Source organism: Oncorhynchus mykiss, chromosome 2, assembly GCF_013265735.2.
Source record: "Oncorhynchus mykiss isolate Arlee chromosome 2, USDA_OmykA_1.1, whole genome shotgun sequence".
Lineage (NCBI taxonomy): Eukaryota > Metazoa > Chordata > Actinopteri > Salmoniformes > Salmonidae > Oncorhynchus > Oncorhynchus mykiss.
The window spans coordinates 72,614,998-72,633,863 of record NC_048566.1 but is presented as its reverse complement, the minus strand read 5'-3'; the positions used below and the strand labels follow the sequence as shown (position 1 = coordinate 72,633,863).

The following is an 18,866-nucleotide window of genomic DNA, read 5'->3' as shown; positions in this document are numbered from 1 at the left end:
TTTGTTGTCCTTTTAAATGCAAGTGTCAGGTCTCAAGTAGTTGCTCTTCTCCCTCCTTTTGTGCATGGACATAAATATATTGTGCTATCTTCACGTTTGTTCAATGATATTCTCCTGTAGTGATACTGAATGGTAGCCATGGTCCAATTTTCAAGGGAAACAGGATATTAAAAACATATGTCAGAAAGGTTTCTTACAACTCAACACTGAGCACAATCCGACCCTCTCCACAATGTGAAAATGTAAACAGATATTCCTGTATATTTTTATCAAAGAGAATGTGACTTGTACTCTATTACACAGTCCATATGGGGGAGGGGGGGGGGGATGTGTTCTCTGTCTTTGTTAGTATGTCACCCGTTGATAAAAGTGCCTTGATGTTGGAATAACTAACAAAATGTGAAAAATCTGAATATATTTAGCGACACTTTTCAAACCAGGTTGTATGCAATGAAGGTCTCAGTTGCACATTGCTGTCTAAAAGACTGCTTATTGACAGACCTTCAGCGTCATGGGTTTCGCGTGTTCTTTGAATCTGTGGTACTCCAGCAAATGTGATCCTCTCTGATGCTTCTATTTGAACTTATTTTGATATCCCTGAGCATTAAGAGAAGTGACAGCTTACAAATAAATCCATAATTATCACATCTGAAAGCCGCCATCCCAAACTTTATTTGCATATGGAACACTTTGAGGGATGGGGCTGATATACCCTAAGGGTCTGGCAGACTCTGGCAAAGTGGCTGCTGTCATCTCTCTTCTCAGAAACCCACTGAAAAATAGAGGCAGAGACCATGTAGCGAGACAATAATGCTCTGTTAAGGTCCAATGCCAATATCAAATCATTTCTGTGTAATGATTAAGTACCTTGATGTGATTGTTTTCAATTAAAATGTTCAAAAATAAACAAAAATAGCTTCTTAGCAAAGAGCAGTTTCTCAAGTGACAATTGTGCTAGGACTGTCTGGGAGTGGTCTGTGGGAGTGGTCTGTGGGAGATTTATGTAGCGATAACATGCAGTTTACACTACCGCAGGCTGCCATATGCTACTAAATTATCCTTAGAACTTCTTCTGTGTCCAATTTTTTAATAATCTGGTGCAATAGGTGCAATAGAAGCATACATCTGGTACAGTAGAAGCAATTATTGGTACCATGATTGTCTTCGAAAAGTGTATTTATTTACACAAAGATTGAACCCGTTTTTCCCCTTTACTACTATATAATAGGGAATCCTTTTTTCTGCAAACAATGCCTGCAGTACAGCGGTCGACTTGAACTCCATCCCACCAAAACAGGCAGAAATGTGTTTTCAAACAGCTCATACAATAAAAGGGCATTATCAAAGTTCTCACAGTTTTACATTATTTCAACCTATAGTGTGGAAATGTATAAAAAACTGAGAAAAATCATATGTTTGACAACAGTGGGCCTTTAAAAAAGTCTAAGTATGCAGGACTGACTAAGGTATAGTGGAGTGTAAAAAAAAAAACAGAGGACAAAATTGTTCCCATTGTATTTCCCCAGTGTATTTCCCAACAGAGCAAGGCCTGCCAAGGCCCCGCAGGCTTCATTTCACCCCTTCAAAACCTAACATATTTTTTGAGTGTTCTGAAGATAGGAACACAGTGACTGCCTGTAGAATTTCATCTTAATTCTACCTGGGAACACAAAAGACAAATCATGGCCATCACAAAAGCCTTGTTCCTGTCGCACAGTGTGTGATAGGACAGGCTCAGGCAGCATAAATGTCTGTCCCTTCAGAGAGCAGAGAGAGAAAGATAGACAGAGAGGAGAATGGTCCCAGGCCAGACATAAGATTACTTCTCTCCTGTGCCGGGTTAGCCTATAGGACTACCCTCCTGTCCTGTCAGTAGAGGACAGGTTTAGCACACACAGCAGACAGGTATTATATAGGAAAATCTATATGTATCAATCAGGTTTTTGATGAGAACATCACCCAGACATTGGCTATGTGTATTATATTTGTAATGCATGTCCCAATCTTTAGTTTGATATAGGCTAATAGTTTCACGCTGAAGCAACAGCGTAGAAGAAGGCTATAGGAGATACTATATTGCTACTGAATTACTCCTGAATAGATTGGGTTTTCCTCTTTCCTCTACTACTCCACATCCTCAGTGAGTCACTGAGTGCCACATGCCACTATAGAAAGGGGTCATGGTTATCCAGCAACGTCTGGAAAGAAAAACCCATAGAACTGTTAACTGGTATCCCATTCACCGTTGGGCAGTAGTAGCGGCATCAGAGATGTGTTTTTTCGGTGGCTTCTCTCCTCTGCTCCACCTTCTGAACAGATATCGATATTCCCCTATGAGGTTCTGCCACGGTACCTCCCCCTAAAGTTGCAGCTAAAGCTCATCTAATTGGTTGCTGGGCTTTAATTAGCTCAGTGCGTTTGCATGTCTGCCATTAGGAATTCAAATGGGGTGGTAGCTGACATTATCCCTTCTCTCCTTCTCCTCTTGCCAGAATCCGTCCCTGTCTAATTCTTCATTTCCCCAGATCCTGTTTTTAAAATTTTATTTAGGCTGTCATTTATTTAACAAGGGATTATTTATTTAGTGCGTCAAATAATTCCTGAATGAATATTTATATATTTGTGGGAGCTTTAAATATTTACATGTCTCCACTTCTGGTTTTCAAGCCACTGTAATGAGTGTTGTTGTTGGAGGTTCAGGGGAATAACAAGACTGGTTTCAAAGTGAAAATTCCTTAGAATATATTCAAACTCAATTTCTTAGAATTTATTATCAGAGTTGATGCCCTAATGATAGTGTAATTGGAGGTATATTATGGATACGCTGGCTGCAGTGATGGTAATTTATTTGGCTGTTGATTTTCATTTGAACGAAAATGAATGATTCATGTTAGGGGGTGCTGTGTGTAAACATGACCTTGTGTCAACTCCTGCACTGATGCTGTCTGAGATTCCTACTTGACCAAATTCTCTTAATCCTTAGCCATTTTAACCTATTGACCCCTTTTCTCTGCATCTTGTTTTACACATACTTTATTGTGTAATAATGGATTATTAAAGAGGAGAATCATCTTGAACCAGTCATGCCCTCACGGTTTACAGTGCTGTGATTCCCACTGGTCTAGCTGGGCATGATGAGCCACACCACTGTGTTTCAATACACCCAGCCTTATTAACAGACGTTGCAGGCGATACGATACTGTAGCAGGAGAACTAAGCAGAGCGGGCAGGTAGCAGGCAGTTAGACAGGCAGCGTGGCTGTTTAGCTGTTGAACCAGGGAATGCCTCTTTCCACTAGAACTAGAAACCCCAGCCTAGATCCTAATGACTAACTACAATAAAGAGGGGAGGGGAGGAAGAGGCTGATTTGTTCTGCATGCTAAATATGGCCTGTAATCTTTATTCCTCAGAGTACCTTATTAAAAGTGAAAGGAAGATGAAATCCCACCACCCGGGCCATCCGTTCTGCTGTTTATTAGAGAGGCTTTTCTCGGCTAATATTGAGGTTATGGTAACCTTAGCGGTGATAGATGCATGTTGTGACTTCAGGTAATAATAGCAATGATTGATTCCCACCTGAACCCTGGAGGTGTAATCTAGCGAGATGGAAAAGATAAAGTGTCAGGGAGCTTTTGAAAGATACACACAGGTACAGGCAGATCAGATCCAGGAGTGCTGTTTTTCATCGGCTAGACAACCCCTTGTTGTCTGAATTTATGATGCTTCACCTCATCTCTAATTCATCATTAATTAACTACTGTTTTCTTTACTAAAATCCATCACTATTTGTCATTTTTATTTGTGAACTTTCTTTGAAAATATAGATATTTTTTTGCTGAAGGGGAATAAGTTGTATACAAGCCCTGAAGCCCAAGGCAAATCTTTTTTTTATAAATTACTCTTGGAATTATCTCATCTGAACAACTTACTATCTCAGTCAAACAACTTAGCATTTTATTTTAATGATTTTGTATCTTGTTTAAATTACTTAGTTAAAAAAAATTATAATAGTTGAAACGAGATGCAAAGGGCGCAATTTTCAGCATGTGTTAAGGCAGCGCTAGTGTCAAACGCACGTTAGTTTGCAATTCACCATGTAAAAACTGCCGCTCTGTCATTTTCCAGCCCTAATACCAGGTTCGGCAATTTACCTGTCTAATTCAGCTCGCAGCACTGATATGGATATTTAAAACCAACCAAAAGCTGGTTTTAGTGGTAACACAGTTGGTTATGCCATGAATTTTGACAGTGGAAACACAGCCTGTCCAGCCATGATGCACACTGCCCATGTGCACATGGAACAAGAGTAGCCTAATGTGCTTTTGGTGCCTGTATACTTATTTTTTTTCACATTTCATTTAATTTGATTAAAAAACAGGAATAACCTCCGCCTCCTGTCAACGAAGGCTTTTATTCGCCTGCCGAATGGAATCGCAAAGTAGTCAAGACTGTCGATAAAGGCTTTGGCTCCTGAAACCGCTTGGAAGTAAATCTTAATCTTAATCTTAATCACCAAGGCTTTAATAAAATATAAAGTTGGAGAGGAACAAAACAGTGAGCTGACATTCCCTTTTTATCTATGCATTGTAGACAGGTCCACATTACTTTAGCATTGCAGGTCCCGTTTTGGACGTGCCTAAAACCCCCTCCATGATGTAGGCTACGTGCCCATGCCCATCATGAAACGAGAGATGAGAACCTTGGTGAATACCGGTGAACCTCGTATTTAGAAGTTATCTGTAACCTGTAAACGTATTAGAATGATTCATCTTCCTGGTTTTATGGTGACATAGTCCGTGGAGCGCTTGAATTTCTGAAGATTTGTGAATGTGATCTGATCTGTAAGATGATTCCAATTACGTTCATAAACCATAGGCCTTTTTGGGAGCAGTATAAAGGTTAGTAGACATTCTCCCTTTCTCTTTATATTGGATCTTTGTCCAGCTACTGTGAAAAGTTTGGGTGTGTGTAAAACATTCCATAAACGGCGTTGTTTTAGTATTATATGTCCATGGGGAGGAATTATGGTGCCTGTTTAAAACATGTCTTTGTTTTGTTTAGAATTTGATTACAATTATACATTTTCTTTTCATGCCTTATCAATAATAAATTGAATCTTGCTTTTTGACAATGTTTGGAATGTCCATGCTCAGCCATAATGCAATTTACAGTAGGCCTAGCCCCTATGTCCGTGTGAATGCTATTGAAGCCATACAAATACTTAGAACAATGTGGAATGCAAATGGATTCAAATGAACCTATTTAGCAAAGATGGGATAGGTCTACATTTTGTTATTTCGTTTCTGTAAGCCATATAACAAACTATAATGGACTAACATTGGAATTGGAGTTGGAGTAACGTAAATACACCACATATTTTGCCATGGAGTGCATTCTGTTTGGCCAGTGAGGGGCCAAGCCTAGACAAACCCACAACTTTATATTCTTCAAAACTCAGACCTTAGGGAAAATGGCAAAAAATATTTCTGACACACCCCTGAACCTATAGCACTACCGCCTGCGTTAAGATTTACCATTGCGTTAGATTGTTAAAATAGAGCCCAAGGTGTTTAAACGAGATACTAAGTCGTGTGAATGACTTCATTGTTATTTTGTCTTATTGTGCCAAATGTGTTATGCAGCGCCAGTTGTGCTTGTCAGAACATTGCTGCAGCCATTCATTCACTGATTCCATCCATTGATATGATTATTAATTGACAGTTCTTTTATAGGGCTGCTTATGAATGCCAGAGCATGTACTGTAAGTGGGCCAACAAGATCTCACGGTTTTACCAATTTGACTTCAGACCGTTATTGTATGATCAAATTAATATTGGTGAGTATCATCTACACCTAATTGACTTCTTTGTGATTGCCTTTGCTTATTTACATAATACATTATGTGTCACTGCATGTGCAAAAAAAGGGTATGGATAACTACAGTGTAAACAATGAGAAAGTGATCAGCATATTTTAATTGTATGTGTGCATTCTGGAGCATTCTGTTAATGAAGCTCGGAGTGCTCAGAGACAATAGTCCCAGATGGGTTTTTTCCTGCCTCACACCTTTACTGTTGTTGAGCTGCATAAGATGGCAGCACTATTATTCTATTAGTAGCTTATTAATGAAGCTAATTTGTGTAACTGTTATTAAATCCTTTGAAAGATTGTTTGTGTTCAGATGAAATTAAACGCATCCCAGAAGCCATCCATTGTGGCGGATAGATTACAAGAGAAATAAGGTTCTTTGAAAAATGATATTTTATAGGCGGAAATGTTTCACCGTACCTCAGGGGCAGTGATGACAGGGAAACACTGCAGTCCTCCTTCATGTTGAGATGTTTTTTTTAGTCAAAGTACCAGGGGAGAACACTAAGTGTGATTTATTCATCCCTTGACCAGTAAAAGGTGTCAGCCAGGTGAAAATGGATGCTGGGAGTATTGACAGGAGAAAAGGGCCGTGCAGTTGTCCTGCTCTGTCACACCAGATTGAGCGAGGGGGGAATGTGTCCTCTGCTATACCTCACTGTGTGTGCTTTGTAGGAGGGAGTTCTGATAATACACACACCGTGACTAGTAATACCTTTTTGCATTTATTTTACTTGGTTGCTAGAGTATATGGTGTTCCCACTCTCTCTGTTGGAGAGTTCTGATTTATCTAATGGACAATTTACATGTTTCTATTCCTTATATAAGCCCTCCCTCTGCATTTCTATGTGATAATTTTCCTTTATTTGTGGCCGTTGCTTAACAGTATCCTGGAGCGCATTGGACACATCTCAGACGGGGATCTGATTTCCCACATGAACAGATCAAATCGCCTCTTTTGTTCACTGGTTCTATCTGGCAGTGTGGAGAGCTGGAAAATTTTCGCAGGGCTTTCCCTTATAGAGGAGAAGGAAGATGAAGAAATCAAAAGCACTGTAGCTTGAGAACAATTTTTCCACAACTCCAACTGCGAAAGGGTAGAGCATCTCCCTGGGATTTTATATTTAGCATTTGCTATGCTACTTATGAAATATTTCATAAATGTGAATATATTAGACAGGGAGAACAGTGTGGTAAGTCATTCCGTATGCACTGCCATAGCAACAAGACGTTCCACCTTATCTGTTTAGAGCCCATGATTCTTAAACTGTTGGTTGCCCACGTTTCCATTTTTAATCAGGGAGTGTTTGGTATACCCTGCAGCAGGGATCTAGATAAAAGGATTATCTCAGCCTCTACTAGTTAACCACGTTTCTACCCAGCCAGCCAGCCCCCAAAATTAAAAAGTATGGATTTGTAATGCTTATTTCAATGTATTTTCATCATTTCTCATGACATTGGTTTAAATATTGTTTTTGTAATTTAGCGAACGCGCATATCGAGAGTAATCGAGAGTAATTAGGGTTAAGACACATCAACAGATTTTTCACCTAGTTGGCTCAGGGATTCAAACCAGTGACCTTTCTGTTACTGGCCTAAAGATCTTAAACGTTAGACTATCTGCCGCCCTAATGATGGATACAGTTACGGATATGAAACAGAATATTGAAGTCTCTCCTTGCATTAGTACAGTATTTGATATTGATCTTTCAATAATTATGATGTATTGAAAGTGTTATTTTGCATGACTATCCATAATTTACAATATAGCTTTACTTCAGTGAACAATAATATTGCCCCTTGCCAGTGTATAATTCCTACATTATTTTGAGCTCTGAAACTCCAAACTGATATGACGCTAGTTATGTGCCTATTTTTGCAAATATGTACTGCTACATTGAAGCACATTTTTTGGCAATTTGTTACAACATTTAGTTCCTACACATGCACACATTTGCGTTCAGCTTTCAAATGTTTTTCATTTGAGAATTATAGACTGTAAAATATGATACTATAATATGATATTATTCTTTCCACCAAAATGTCTCAATATTGAAAATGCTATTAGGTAGAAGCTATTGTAAATTACAGTGATATCGCTCCTTTCCAAAATATCCATCCCCAAATTCTACATTTTAAAACACAAACTGCCAGGGATCTGCCAGGCTCCTGAAATTCAGAATAACATTAATTCCATGACTAAAGTACTGTAACTATAGTAACAATTTTATCATTAGCAACACACACTCAAAAACCAGGACTAGAAATATGAAAGGACAAATGGAAAGATCTTCTATACCGTTTCAATACACTAATAGTTCATGAATCCGTTCAATACCCTGGTTAAAATTACAACCTTGTGAAGTGAATCTTTGACCAAAGCCTTGACTAAAGTGTTGGCTAGGAGAAGACAGAGTTGTGTCTTGTGGAGGCCATCCAGATGTCTTCATTAATGAGTGGTTCCAGAAGGCCCAGCTCTGCTCTGTTAGGCTGCAGGCAGTTCATTATGCTGGCCACATAGAGGACCCCTGGTTGGATAGCACAGACTAGCAGAGTAGAACTTGCTCCTTTGTCACTGCTGTTACCATTAGCTAGAGATTTGCATATTTCTCTGGGAAGCATTAAAGGAATACAAAAAAGACTAATTCACTATTGAAAGTCTCCCTTTCAAGATTAAAAGAGTTCCATTAGAAATGTATGACTGCTCATGTAGCTTTTATTTCATTTCTCTGTCACTGTCCCCCCTACTTTTGTGGAAGGCTTTGATTATCCTCCAGGTTGGAAAAATAACTGAAATAGAAAAAAAAATAACAGCTGCCACTGGTGCTAATGCTGCTTGGTGTAAATGGCATTTGCCTTTCATGGCAGAATTCCTTTGTTCTTTGATTAACTTTGTCTAAAACTCTCATGGTGTATTTAGGCCTTAAGGAAACAATGAATCCTACAAACTCAGATGAAACTCAGGATACTTCAGTTGGCTCCTCGTACCAGAAAATGGCAGTCATATTTAGTGGATCTAGGGTACAGGTAAAAAATCTCATCTCATATTGAAAATGTTCCTCTAAATTATAAGTGATTGGAAAATACATCAAGACAACATCTTCAATCATCAGATTATTTTCTCAAGGAAAATGTAGAAAATGTAACCATGCAGTAGTGTTTTACACTGTTTAGGAGTATGAGTTAAGACAATATGTTAGGTGACTTAACCAGCTTTGAAATGCCTGATATATGGTACTCTTTATGTAAATACAAAGCAAAGGTGACATTTTTTACAATTTCAATTTGATCATTGTAATTATAACATATAGTTCATTCATAATGGTTTGTGTAATTTATTAATATTTTATTAGTAAATTCGTACTAACAATTAGCCTACCTTTATGATTAAGTTTGCTTATTATTTAGGCCTTGTTTTCAAGTTGTCTTATTCACCTTCTTGCCACTGAGTTTGTGCTCTCGCAGAGAGACTCTCAGTAAAGTGCATGTGGCTAGGGTGATTCTACCTCAGCGGTGCCACACACACCTGGATGAGGGCATGTGAGAAGCACACCTAGAGGAGGTGCCCACAATGCTTATCACTCTGACCTCAATTCAGGGAAGAGGGACAATTTCCCAAACAGCTGGGGATCAATCAAAGCCCACTTGAAATATGCCACCTACCACTTTTACATTAGGAAACACGCTGTTCCAAATGGGGCATTTTGACTCTATTTTTGATTATTTAACAGGCAAAGCTGTCTCCTCATGGGGCCACAAGTGCCAAATTAACCCCCCCCCCCCCATGCCACCTCCTCTTTCCTGGGCTATGTAAGCCACAATAGGGAGGTAGAGGGGATAGGGGAGGAAAGTTTGGACTTAAAGGGATAGTTCACTCAAAATTACAGAATGACACATTGGTTTCCTTACCATGTAAGCAGTCTATGGACAAGATGTTACAGCAATCAATGCTTTGGTTTAGTTTCCCTGGCACTGTTTCCACATGCTATCGTTTTAGCATTTGTGGCACAAATCTCATTCAAGTTATGGGACCAATTTTTTATTGTTTTGTGCATCATGTTTAAATAATCCGAAAGTATCTAAAAATGATTGAAGCCCAAAAAGTAACTTAAAAATGTTTTCAACATGATGCGCAAAAAATGCTAATATTGGTCCCATGAATGGGATTTGTGACTAGAATGGGATTTGTGACACAAATGCTATTACATTAACATGTGAAAACTGTCGCAGAGAAACTAAACCAAAGCATGGATTGATGTCATATGTTGTCCACAGAATACTTACAGGGCAAGTAAACTGATATGTCAATTTGAAATTTGGGCAAACTATCCCTTTAAGTCTAGGGATCACAGAGTGAGGACAAGATGCAGGATTTATGTTTGAACCAATATTACGCATCCACCATCCTCCCTTTGCGTACTATATTTTGTACATGTTAATTATGTGAACTAGGGTTGTAAAGCTATCGGTAATTTACCAAAGTTACCGGAATGTTCAGGAATTTTGGTAATTAAATAAAAATGGACCCATGTGGCTCGGTTGGTAAAGCATGGTGCTTGCAACGCCAGGGTTGTGGGTTCAATTCCCACAGGGGACCAGTATGAAAAATAAAAAAATAGTATGAAAATGGCTGCACTCACTACTTACTGTAAGTTGCTCTGGATAAGAGTGTCTACTAAAATGTCAAATCTATGGCAGTCTAGCCTGACTTTGGTAGATTATACTTGAATAACTTTTAAACAATGATTCATATATATTATTAATTTATTATATCTGTGTCCATATTGTCCATGGGTTTCCAGTAGATATGGTTCAAGAAAAAATTGCCTAATTAATGAAAAAAGGATCAAATCAACAATGGTATTATTTTCTATTAACTCTGAAACTCTTCCAACTATTGACTGTGTTCACAACTGCCACCAGTTTTGCATCAAAACATTGACAACAAATGCATAGTGACGTAGTCAAATTAAAATGAGAAAGGATATTTTATGCTGAAACCCTATTAAACACCAATTGTATTCACTAATCCGATGTTTTATATTTAGGATTATTTTTTTACAGCTTTGTCATTCTATTATTTTCAAATCATCTTATTTATTATTTCATATATTTTACATGTGATAATGCCACATAGAGGGCCAGAGATGATTAGACGCCTGTGATAATCTGAATTACCCAAAAGGGCCACTAGATGTCTTGTGATAGATTACGTAAAATCCTTGAAAGATACCAACATTTTGGTAGTTTACTGGTAAATGTCAAACATTTCCAGTAATGTACCCTCTCTTTGCAACCTTAATGTGAACACCTGTTCACATGTGTGACTGTGTCCAGTCACACACGTCTGGTTTACCTGCAGCGTATGTCCCCCTGCCAGTTTATCTGTAAATGAGACTTTCAAAGTACAGAGAAAGTGTAGGATGAAAAAAGCAAACAGGCATTCAATAGGTGCAATTGAAAGCAGTTGCAGCAATTGCTGAGTGGTTACCTTTGTCCTGCACCTGTACATTTATATTCAATCATTGAGAAGGACAAAGGCAAGATTGAACGCAAACCCAATGCAAAATCTACCACACAGGCTCCTCCACAGCATGATGTTGTGACCTTATACAATCTTCAGCCATTCTGTTATCATATTGAACATTTGACATTTACCAGTTTCTGGTCAAATAAACAATTTATTGTAAAAGTTTGATGATGACAATTTACAACTAAAGGATTTCACGCGTTTGCTCAATGTATTATAATTCTCTAGATTATATGTCAACAAAATCATTTCTAGAATATATTGGATGGTGATTTAACTGCACTCAGAAATGCACTTTGAGTCAAGTTTCTGCAGTAAACTGGGCTGAAAAAGTATAAGTACATACTGTACATTCCAGAAACCACACTGAAGAAAACTAACCTCAGAAATGCACCATAGTGCTTGTTACATGTCTGTGGTTGAACATAAGTTCTCATTACACTTTGCAACAAAAAAGACAAACATTTCCTTTGGACCGCATGTCACGTCTTAGTCTCGTAAAACCAAACAAGATTTTGCTCCCAGAAATCTAAATTAAACAATGTGTTGGAAGTGATGTACAGTATATTTTTCCTGTGTTGTTTTACTCCCCTGAACCCAGTGCTTGGACTTCGTCTGGCCCATCTGTTGTGCGGAGTCTCAGTCCTCCAGAGTAATGTTAGACACAAGGTCAGCAGAAGACCACAGACTTGCCACATATGCTCCACAAACTGTTGATGTTGGTCAGGAGAGGAGGAACATATATAATAATCCAGATTAACCACGATAATGAGGTTGTTGTAAGCCATAAATTCTGGCAGGTGAGGGGGCAGCGGGGGGAATAAATAATGTGGCTGTGTCTTGTGACACGGCCGTAAAGAATAGGCATCTTTCCAACAGCTCATTTCAACTCTTCTAATTGGCCTCATTGTAGATGAAAAATGTAATTGCTGGCCTGGCTATTAATGCTGACATTTATGGATTGGATGCTTTTGTACTTAATATACGGCCTCAGTTGTCCCTTTTATTCCTGGGCAGTGTTCTGTCCGCCCATGATGTATTGCACCAGGAGGAAACTCACTGGAACACAATGGGGTTTCAGCCCATGTGAAGCTCTCTGGCACAGGTCCAGAGTGGGCAGGAAAGGAGAGCGGTCTTCACCGCTGTGTCCGAGGATTTCTGGTGGTGGTGGAACATGCAGCTCTAGACTGTAGATTGAAGGTTTTTTACTGTAAGGGTCCATGGCCATAAAGAGTGTTACAGTGCTCAGAACAATATGACCTTGTATAGCACTCCATAAAATTATCTGGGTTTCTCATGTGTCAGGAAATACATACAATGGAAAAAGAGACATAAAGCCCAGTAAAAGAATAAGACCCTATGGAACTGCCAGTAAACAGCCTTCTCACCAAAGAGAACATCCCTGTGAGCTTTATCTATGGAGGGGAAGGAGGTGGCAGTTTTTTGTCCCCTGGGAAGCTGTTGGCCAGGGACCATAAAGCCTGCAGCCGCCAGCGCAGGCCCTCTGAAATATTCATCACATAACTTTTCTCTTTGGCTCGCTTTTCTCTATATGTTTTTAGCAGATGGTAACATTTTTGAGTGGAGAACAAAGTTGTAAGGGGAATATGATTTCACTCGTTGCTATGGGAACAGAGAGAGATAAAGATGTTTCATGGTTCACTGGTTGCCTAGACTTACTGTGTGTGTTTGTGTGTGGTGTGTGTGTGTGTGTAGTGTGTGTGTAGTGTGTGTGTAGTGTGTGTGTAGTGTGTGTGTGTGTGTGTGTGTGTGTGTGTGTGTGTGTGTGTGTGTGTTTGTGTGTGTGTCTGTCTGTCTATGACTGTGAGTGAGTGTTTGTGTGACTATTGTATTTGTGAATGTGCATGATTCTGCAGTCACTGCGTTTCGCTAAAGGACGTACAGATGTAGGATCTTAATTTGAACCAGTTTGCTACAGCAGGAAAATAATCCTGCAGCAACAGGAAATATGAATTAATATGTGGATTATAATTAATGGAATTTTTTTGTAGGAGTTGATATGTTTTTCGTTAGATCAAATCAAGTCTGATATTTTTTAAGGGAAAATTACAGTCTTCAGAAGCATTTTTAAACCTTGAATACAATACACATTTACATTTTCTGCTGTGCAAGAAAATTCTCAGCAACAAAAGAGTGATCAAATTAAGATCCTACATCTGTAAAAGGTTATGGAGTATCATGAGTTCACAGTACTATAGAAATGATACAAGGTCCTGTCAAAAGTTGTATGCAAAGTATACTGATCTATTTTTCCCTGTGATGGTGTTAAATATGGTGCTCATTTCACAGTGTATAAACTTTCTGTCTTAGTAGCGATGAGCTGGTCGCATGGTCGCTCATATTCACATGACACTTAAAAGGGAGGATCTGTCGATAAATGTAGCAATAACAGAAGCAACTTATCTCCTGCCGTTTACAGCAGCACTTCCAAACCACTATTCTACCATTTGAGAGCAGCTAATTAGATTGTGAGGGTTGCGTGATATGGGGTCCTGCACATGAAAGCTTCTCACTGGAGATGAGTCGGGGTTGTCTGCACCCCAAACAGTCCTGATAGCACAGTGACTCCTCTAATTCCACCCACAAAAATCACATTCTAATTGGATGTCTGATTTTAGAAACTTCTTCAGCAATTTGAGGAAATTGCTTTTTGAAATGCAATAATTTCAATGATCTTAAATGACACATTTCTCACTGGCTGGCTGCAGTCAACTGAGGAGTGTCTCTTTTCAGCCCTCATCAGGCAGTAATTAAAAGGTCCTCCTTCTGCTTGTAAACCATTGACCCCTCAGAATTTATCACAGGGCTCATTTGTAAGCGCGAGGAGCTGCAGCTCTAGGCCAATAGGAGACAAGGAGGAATCCCTGTAAGAATCAGGCACAAAATGACAGTTTTGTCGGCCGGTAATTGTTTAAGCAGCTTTAGCTTCTTGTTAAATGTCAAATGTGGTGTCCTCTACACTAGACTGTCCTTGTAGGGCAATTCAGAGTCAACACATACATGCTTGGATGCACACACACACACTTAAAAATGCAGAGGCATGTTTTAATTTGTCTTGGCAGTGTTGTACACAAACAGAACCGTTGAAAATGTGGTTATTAAAGTAGGCACCTGCAGACTGGGCTCCAAGCCTTTCACTGTTCTCCCCAGACATAGAAGAAGACAAAATATTTAACCAGACGGGAATGAGTGGTGAAGTGTAGTTTAATGTGCTGATTATATTCATCAGACAAGGCCTGTGCTCTCGTGGTCCACAGCAGAGCTGCCTTAAGGGACAGTGAGTGATTCCGACCACTCAGCCTCATTATGGAATCATATTAATATTTAAGGGGCTGGAATTGACGAATAAAGAGGTAATTGATAGCATCAAAATGGAAGTGTTTGAACTCCAACTATTGTAGTATTTAAATATATGTAATTATGTGGCAATTAGGTGGTAGGAATGCATACAAACAGCCTTTTTTTTAATAAAATATTTTATTCCAAATTAAACTAAAGCTGTGTCTGCTGCGCTCTGTTTGTAAAGGGTTCACTCATATATAATTACGGTTATAGATGACAGTTGTAAATGACTTTTAGTTGGATCTGTCCCAAAGAGTACATTGTTCTAGTAACTCATCTACTCGGGTTAAATCTGTTGTCTTGATAAGGGTGTGTGAACAGATGCGTGCTGTAGTGGTAGTAGAGGAACAGTGGATCCAATGGAGCTGGGGCTCAGATCAATCAATGGGCGGGGAGCTGCAGTGAAAAGGTGTGTGCAGCCATGCAGAGGAGAGGCGAGGGCTGTGAGTCACAGGACAAGTGGGGTTTTTCCCTCTCACTCCAGGGGCCTCCCCAGGGCTCACAGCATGACACAGCACTCACTGAAAACCCTCTAGTCTAGTCCACCAGACCTCACGACTGTTTAGTCCTATTCCTATTTATTCTTTAAAATTCATATTTATTCCCGTGGACTAGTGTGACAGTTTAGGAACAGAACATATTTTCTCTGAATGTTCATGTCACCTTCCAGAATGTGTACATACTGTATATGACATTCAGTCAACTTGGTTGGGTGGAGAAAGAAAGGTACTGTAATATGTATGGTAGGCCTGCTATATGCCCGTTGGGTCTGCAGGCAAGTCTGTAATTCAGACTACTGTGTATGATAATGATGATCAGGAGTTCTGCTTTGAATAACATGAGGGAGGAGCACTGTGCATCTGCTTAGATTATTATTTTGCATATAGTCAGGAGAGTACGCTATGGAGTTTCTCTAATGAGGTATTACCACATTTAGCCCATGGCGATGTAAAACCACCATTCACCTCTCCACTCCCTAGTCATGATCTATGACCTCCACTCCAGTCTTGCTCACTCTAGCCTGAGAATTGATCAAACAGTGATGGGATCTGGAGGAAAGCTAACTAATAGCTGTTATGAGAGCGGCATATGGAGACACAGCCGTGCAGGTGCATCCAGCCTGTTATTTGATTGTTGTCTAGAGATTGATAATCAGTAGAAGAACAAGGGAATGAGGATAATGTTCAGCCTTGCTAATGCATAAGGCACCAATAAATGCTTTTTAGACAGAGCATGAAAAAGAACAGCTCACGGACAGATTGCAAACAGATGCCTGCACACCTGTAGTACTTCACGTTTCAGAGTTAATTTTGTCCCTGGTTGTTTTTGGGGTGTAACGTATCTGAAAGGCAGGAGGAATAACATTGAAATGGTGCCTCTGTATTATGCCCAGCCAAAGAACAACACTCATAGCATTAACAATAAAATATGACCAAGCTGTAGCTGTAGAAATGTAAAGTTAAATCGAGGTAAAAGCAAGAGTTTGCACAAACATTTTTAGGACGTTCTTGGGACGTTGTGCCATTGTCCCCTGGAGATTTTGTCTAGTTCCCAGTTTGTCCCAGGGATGTGTTGAGGACGTTGTTAGGAATTTCTTGGGATGTTGTGTCATGGTTCCCTGAAAGTCCCCTGATTTTCTTAGGATGTTGTGTCATGGTCCCGTGGACCATTTTACCCAGGGCACGCACACCCTAGTTTCATTACACATGTCATGACTCTCCTGGTCAAGGATCCAAGGCCTCAGATCAGCTTGGCAAATGGCTGACAGATAGCCAGACCCCCCCCCTCTCCCACAGCAGAGGACAGGGTGGGGGGGCTAGGCCGGTTTTATGACACCTCGCACCAATCGTAAATCTTATTCAGCAGAGAACCCTCTCCTGCTCTTAGGTATCAACCAAAGGAATGCCTTTGTACACCAGGAAACTTTTGCCGCCAAAACTATAACGTCCAAAATAAGTGAATATTGGAACAATATTTCTAAGATAGGAATGTTAAGAATGGTAAGTGGGGATCTAAAGAGTAATCATGTCATATTGCTTTTCATTTTGTGATGTTATTAAAAACTGTATGAACCAAATACTGTAACTTAGTAAGGAAACACATTCTAGCTGTCAAGGTTCCATCCAATATGATGTTAATACAATATGAAGAATGATGCAACTATTTTTGTTAAGATAGTAATATGATTTTGGTTTCCCAATGAGATAATGGTTTTTCATGTCCTTTGCATATTAACTAAGCCACGCTCCAAATGAGGTCAGAAGAGCGTGTCAGTGTTATGGAACCGCACTTTTCGATAAGAGTGCTTAAAAGGACTCGTTAACAATTAACATACCAGACCAGCAGATGTGAAACGTGAGCTAAACGTTAAACTCTAAGACCAACGTGTAGCTGTGGCTTCCAATGCTGAAAATGGTTAGAACTTTGAATCTCCACATGAGGTGAAGAAGTTAGACTAGACCATGACATTGCCAGTATGTAGCTGGGCATGAAAAAGTGGTCTTAGAACTTTGACTAAAGACACGAGGTGGGAAGGAAGGAAATCCCATCTCAGACAACCATTTGTGCATCTGGAGATCTATTCTATTTGAACACTACAAAGCTGGACAACTAAGAAGAAGGATATTGTGACCTCTGGTGGACAACCAGAGCCTTACACCCATCGAGCCATTCCCCATAGAAGAATCGATTGGGTTCAACAGAGACAACGAACAAAGACATCTACGCGTAAATACATTGCATTTCTTACTAAATTGGCAGCGACTCATTTGTAAGGTATATGGTTAATGTGAGCATAGTTTTCAAATGAATGATAAATGTCCCTTTTCCCCTATCGCTCTATTTCTCCCACCCCCTTCTCCATCTCTGTGTAATAAGCCATCATATCTTGTCAGTCCACTAGGGACTTTTGTATCATGTAAGTATGTATGTGTATTCTGTGTTATTATTTAGTTAGTTAGTAAATAAATAATTCAATCAATTTGTGTAGAACTGAATAATCAGAAAAGGCTGGGGTTCTTGCGGATTCAAGAAGTCTGCGACATTCAGAATGAGACTGATATGAGGTAATGATTAATAAATAACTGTTAACAATATATTTTATACATATCATCTTGAGTTTAATTCAGGAGATGGTAACTCGCTAAACGACTTCTTCTGTGGTGCCCCAAATTCCTAATGAGTTAACTGTTACATGATTAATTTAATCGGGTAACAATTAAACGTAGTTAGTTGATTCAATAAATTACAGTCATCAGATTAATTAAAGCCAAGCCCATCAAGACACTGATTGGTAATCCAGTCACAGCGCTTTGCCTTTTGGCAATGATAGGGATAACCACACACAAACAGTGCTTATCACATACAGTGTTTTCAACTTTCATATTTGACACACTGACTCCTACAGTAATTATGATTTAACATGTCCTCACCTGTGATTTGCACCCACAACCTCTTAGTTCACTGCATTCTGATCTTACTGCTATGCCACCATTTTTGTATCAATGGCTGGCTGATTTCACCTGTAGGCCTGTTCCCACGCTTTGCACTTCAAACTAAATCTCAGCTCTGGTAAAAATACATTGAAGAAAATCAATAGTATTTATCATAGTGATTCAAGAGTAATATTAAAACATAATAATATGCCCCACGAACATTAGACAGATTAACTGATGAATAAAAAGGCAATGCAGATGGCACTCTTTTGTTAAGTGCACATATGTATTACAGGTAATGAATGTAGGGAACTTCTGAAATTGTACAGACTTTGTGGGGCAGCAGAAAGATTAGCATACCACAAATCCAGAGGTTGGGATTTCAAATCTCAGGTAGGGTCATGTCAAATATAATCACATTGTCATTGATAAAATATTTGTTTTACTATTTTAGCTGAACAGCGTACCACTTACCTTAAAACCCTGATACCAATTAATGACTTTGCTTATAATGGTTTGAGACACCTAGGACAATCAGGGGAGCTTCAGGAGACCATAACACAATTTAACAAGAACGTCCGTTCTTGGGCGTGCCCAGGACCAACCAGGAACTAGACGATACCTCCAGGGGACCATGACACAACATCCCAGGATCCTAAAACGTCTTCGGG

At 39.4% G+C, this 18,866-nt stretch overlaps 1 protein-coding gene across 1 annotated transcript in view; it reads left to right on the top strand.

Annotated features, from left to right (window-relative positions):
• Nucleotides 1–18,866, top strand: part of roraa (RAR-related orphan receptor A, paralog a) — a 287,647-nt gene that overhangs the window by 110,649 nt on the left and 158,132 nt on the right. The window lies entirely within an intron of this gene.